The sequence below is a fragment of the Physeter macrocephalus genome, chromosome 15 (genome assembly GCF_002837175.3).
Source record: "Physeter macrocephalus isolate SW-GA chromosome 15, ASM283717v5, whole genome shotgun sequence".
In the NCBI taxonomy this organism is placed as follows: domain Eukaryota; kingdom Metazoa; phylum Chordata; class Mammalia; order Artiodactyla; family Physeteridae; genus Physeter; species Physeter macrocephalus.
This window is the reverse complement of record NC_041228.1, coordinates 16,078,817-16,084,767: the sequence shown is the minus strand read 5'-3', so window position 1 is coordinate 16,084,767 and position 5,951 is coordinate 16,078,817. Positions and strand designations below refer to the sequence as shown.

Genomic DNA, 5,951 nt, shown 5'->3' with positions numbered 1-5,951 from the left:
ATGTGGAACAACTCCTACAGAACACCTACTGAATGCTGGCAGAAGACCTCAGACTTCCCAAAAGGGAACAGATGCCCTCAGGTGACCTATATACAGGGCTGGGCCAAATCTAAAGCTGAACCCCAGGATCTGTGAGAACAAAGAAGAGAAAGGGAAATTTCTCCCAGCAGCCTCAGGACCAGAGGATTAAATCTCCACAATCAACTTGATGTAGCCTATATCTGTGGAATACCTGAATAGACAATGAATCATCCCAAAATTGAGGCGGTGGACTTTGGGAGCAACTGTAGACTTGGGGTTTGCTTTCTGCATCTAATTTGTTTCTGATTTTATGTTTTAGTTTGGTATTTAGAGCTTATTATCATTGGTAGATTTGTTTATTGATTTGGTTGCTCTCTTCCTTTATATATATATATATATATATATATATATATATATATATATATATATATATATATAGTTTTTTTTTATATATATATATATATATATATATATATATATATATATATAGTTTTTTTTCCTTTTTCTCTTTTTGTGAGTGTGTATGTTTATGCGTCTTTGTGTGATTTTCTCTGTATAGCTTTGCTTTTACCATTTGTCCTAGGATTCTGTCTGTCTGTTTGTTTTGGGGGCTTTTGGGGGGGTTTTTTGTTTTTTGTTTTTAGTATAGTTTTTAGCTCTTGTTATCATTGGTGGATTTGTTCATTGGTTTCATTGCTCTCTTCTTTCTTTCTTTTTTTAATTACTTTTTTATTTTTAATAAAATATTTTTTAATTTTTTATTTTAATAAATTTATTTTATTTTATTATTTCTTTTTTTCCCCCTCCCTTTTCTTCTGAGCCATGTGGCTGACAGGGTCTTGGTGCTGTAGCCAGGTATCAGGCCTGAGCCTCTTAGGTGGGAGAGCCAAGTTCAGGACATTGGTCCACCAGAGACCTACTGGCCACACGTAATATCAAATGGCAAAAGCTCTCCCAGAGATCTCCATCTCAACGATAAGAACCAGCTCCACTCAAAAAACAGCAAGCAACAGTGCTGGACAGCCCATGCCAAACAACTAGCAAGACAGGAACACAACCCCACCCATTAGCAGAGAGGCTGCCTAAAGTCATAATAAGTTCACAGACAACCCAAAACACACCACTGGATGTGGTCCTCCCCACCAGAAAGATAAGATCCAGCCTCATCCACCAGAACACAGGCACCAGTCCCCTCCACCAGGAAGCCTACACAACCCACTGAACCAATCTTACCCACTGGGGGCAGACAACAAAAACAATGGGAACTACAAACCTGCAGCCTATGAAAAGAAGACCTCAAAGGCAGTAAGTTAAGCAAAATGAGAAGACAGAGAAATACACAGAAGATGAAGGAGCAAAGTAAAAACCCACCAGACCAAACAAATAAAGAGGAAATAGGCAGTCTACCTGAAAAAGAATTCAGAGTAATGATAGTAAAGATGATCCAAAATCTTGGAAATACAATGGAGAAAATACAAGAAATGTTTAATAAGGACCTAGAAGAACTAAAGAGCAAACAAGCAATGATGAACAGCACAATAAATGAAATTTAAAATTCTCTAGAAGGAATCAATAGCAGAATAACTGAGGCAGAAGAACAATAAGTGACTTGGAAGATAAAATACTGGAAATAACTAACACAGAGCAGAATAAAGAAAAAAGAATGAAAAGAATTGAGGACAGTCTCAGAGACAACTGCGACAACATTGAATGCACCAACATTCGAATTATAGGGGTCCCAGAAGAAGAAGAGAAAAAGAAAGGGACTGAGAAAATATTTGAAGAGATTATAGTTGAAAACTTCCCTAACAAGGGAAAGGAAATAAGTCATTCAAGTCCAGGAAGCTCAGACACTCCCATACAGGATAAATCCAAGGAGAAGCATGCCAAGACACATATTAATCAAACTATCAAAAATTAAATACAAAGAAAAAATATTAAAAGCAGCAAGGGAAAAGCAACAAATAACATACAAGGGAATCCCCATAAGGTTAACAGACGATTTCTCAGCAGAAACTCTACAAGCCAGAAGGGTGTGGCAGGACGTATTTAAAGTGATGAAAGGGAAAAACTTACAACCAAGATTACTCTACCCAGCAAGGATCCCATTCAGATTCAACAGAGAAATTAAAACCTTTACAGAGAAGCAAAAGCTAAGAGAATTCAGCACCACCAAACCAGCTTTACAACAAATGCTAAGGAACTTCTCTAGACAGGAAACACAAGAGAAGGAAAAGACCTACAATAACAAACACAAAACAATTAAGAAAATGGTAATAGGAACATACATATTGATAATTACCTTGAATGTAAGTGGATTAAATGCTCCAACCAAAAGACATAGACTGACTGAATAGATACAGAAACAAGACCCGTATATATGCTGTCTGCAAGAGACCCACTTCAGACCTAGGGACACATACAGATTGAAAGTGAGGAGATGGAAAAAGATATTCCATGCAAATGGAAATCAGAAGAAAGCTGGAATAGCAATTCTCGTATCAGACAAAATAGGCTTTAAAATAAAGACTATTACAAGAGACAAAGAAGGACATGACATAATGATCATGGGATCAATCCAAGAAGAAGATATAACAATTGTAAATATTTATGCACCCAACATAGGAGCACCTCAATACATAAGGCAAATGTTAACAGCCATAAAAAGGGAAATCAACAGTAACACAATCATAGTACTGGACTTTAACACCCCACTTTCACCAATGGACAGATCATCCGAAACAAAAATAAATAAGGAAACACAAATTTAAATGACACATTAAACAAGATGGACTTAATTTATATTTATAGGACATTCCATCCAAAAACAACAGAATACACTTTCTTCTTATGTGATCATGGAGCATTCTCAAGGATAGATCATATCCTGGGTCACAAATCAAGCCTTGATAAATTTAAGAAAATTGAAATCATATCAAGCATCTTTTCTGACCACAATGCTATGAGACTATATATCAATTACAGGAAAAAAAATCTGTAAAAACTACAAACGCATGGAGGCTAAACAATACACTACTAAAAAACAAAGACATCACTGAAGAAATCAAAGAGGAAATCAAAAAATACCTAGAAACAAATTACAATGAAACACGATGACCCAAAACCTATGGGATGCAGCAAACGCAGTTCTACAAGGGAAGTTTATAGCAATACAATCCTACCTCAAGAAATAGGCCAATAAAATAGACAACCTGGGAGAAATGGACAAATTCCTAGAAAAGCACAACCTTCTGAGACAGAACCAGGAAGAAATAGAGAATACAAACAGACCAATCACAAGCACTGAGATTGAAACCGTGATTAAAATCTTTCCAGCAAACAAAAGCCCAGGACCAGATGGCTTCACAGGCGAATTCTATGTAACATTTAGAGAAGACCTAACACCTATCCTTCTCAAACTCTTCCAAAATATAGCAGAGGGAGGAACACTCCCAAACTCATTCTATGAGGCCACCATCACCCTGATACCAAAACCAGACAAAGATGTCACAAAAAAAGAAAACTATGGCCAATATCACTGATGAACATAGTTGGAAATATCCTCAACAAAATACTAGCAAACAGAATCCAGCAGCACATTGAAAGGATCATACACCAAGATCAAGTGGGGGTTATCCGAGGAATGCAAAGATTCTTCAATATATGTAAATCAATCAATGTGATACACCATACTAACAAATTGAAGGATAAAAACCATATGATCATCTCAATAGATGCAGAAAAAGCTTTCAACAAAATTCAACACCCATTTATGATAAAAACCCTCCAGACAGTGGGCATAGAGGGAACTTACCTCAACATAATAAAGGCCAGTCTCTACTGCAGAGCTACTGCTAGAAAAGTGACTTAAAGGGCCCGCACGCCACAGCCCCCTCGGCCCGCCATGCTGCTGCCCATGCTGCTGCTCCGCCTTCTTGGCCTGGCCACCGCTGAACCCGCCATTTACTTCAAGGAGCAGTTTCTCGATGGAGACGGGTGGACTGAGTGCTGGATCGAATCCAAACACAAATCGGATTTTGGCAAATTCGTTCTCAGTTCCGGCAAGTTCTATGGTGACCAGGAGAAAGAAAAAGGGCTGCAGACAAGCCAGGGTGCCCGGTTTTACACTCTGTCGGCCAGATTCGAGCCCTTCAGCAATAACGGTCATACACTGGTGGTGCAGTTCACCATGAAACGCGAACGGAACATCGACTGTGGGGGTGGCTACGTGAAGCTATTTCCAGATGGTCTGACCAGACAGACATGCGTGGAGACTCCGAATACAACACCATGTTTGGCCCAGACATCTGTGGCCCTGGCACCAGGAAGGTTCATGTCATCTTCAACTACAAGGGCAAGAACGTGCTGATCAACAAGGATATCCGTTGCAAAGACGATGAATTCACACACCTTTACGTGCTGATTGTGTGGCCTGATAATACCTATGAGGTAAAGATTGACAACAGCCAGGTGGAGTCAGGCTCCTTGCAGGATGATTGGGATTTCTTGCCCCCCAAGAAGATAAAGGATCCTGATGCTGCAAAGCCTGAAGACTGGGACAAGTGAGCCAAGATTGATGACCCTACAGACTCCAAGCCTGAGGACTGGGACAAGCCTGAGCACATTCCTGACCCTGATGCTAAGAAGCCCAAGGACTAGGATGAAGAGATGGATAGAGAATGGAACCAACAGTGATTCAGAACCCAGAGTACAAGGGTGAGTGGAAGCCCTGGCAGACTGACAACCCAGATTACAAGGGCATTTGGAGCCACCCAGAGATCGAAAACCCTGAATATTCCACTGATAGCAACATCTACGCCTATGAAAACTTTGCTGTACTGGGCTTGGATCTCTGGCAGGTCAAGTCTGGCACCATCTTTGACAACTTCCTCATCACCAACAATGAGGCATATGCTGAGGAGTTTGGCAATGAGACATGGGGTGTTATGAAGGTAGCAGAAAAACAAATGAAGGACAAGCAAGACGAAGAGCAGAGGCTAAAGGAGGAAGAGGAGAAGAAGCGCAAGGAAGATGAGGAGGACAAGGATGAGGATGAGGAGGAGGACGAGGAGGAGAATGGGGAGGAGAAAGTGGAGGACAAGGAGGAAGATGCTGCCGCTGGCCAGGCCAAGGATGAGCTGCAGGGGCCACACCACCGCCTCCAGGGCTGGACTGAGACCTGAGTGCTCCAGCCACAGAGCCGGCCATGCACCGTGCAAAATAATGTCTCTGTGAAACTGGAGAACTTTCCATTTTTTTTCAGGCGGGTTCCAATTTGGGGTGGATTTTGTTTTATTTCCTGCCCTCCCTTTTTTTTGTTTGTTTGTTTTTTTAAACTGATGTTTTGTCTCTGATTCTCCTTCAGCCCTCGCCCCTGGCCTTCATCTTTCTTGATTTGACATCTTTGCTTTCTGTTGTCCCCTTATCTCCCCAGATCCCTTGGTTCCCCTCCAACTTGGGGACTCAGGGTGGGGTGTGATGTGGAGGAGACGCCCCAGGCCCAAGGTTCCATCTGCTCTCCTTCCTGGATCCCACAGGGGGGTAGGAGAAGAGGGTGACATCACCAGCCCCCCAGCATTGAGAAACAATGGGGCTCCTAAGGCCTGAGCTCTGACCTCCCTTTCTCCTTTCTTCTCTGCCCCCAGGACTGGGCTACTTTCGAGTAGGGCAGCAGGTTCTAGCTTGGCTCATACTGAGAATGTAAGAACTACAAATGAAATTTCTATTAAATTAAGTTTTGTGTCTTCAAAAAATAAAAATAAAAATAAAAACATAATAAAGGCCATATATGACAAACCCAGAGCCAACATCATTCTCAATGGTGAAAAACTAAAACCATTTCCCCTAAGATCAGGAACAAGACAAGGTTGCCCACTCTCACCACTATTATTCAACATAGTATTGGAAGTTTTAGCCACAGCAATCAGAGA

General features: G+C 41.1%; 1 pseudogene; it reads left to right on the top strand.

Annotated features, from left to right (window-relative positions):
- Positions 1 to 3,925: 3,925 nt before the first annotated feature.
- LOC112067364 (calreticulin-like) lies at positions 3,926 to 5,204 on the top strand (annotated as a pseudogene).
- Positions 5,205 to 5,951: the final 747 nt, after the last annotated feature.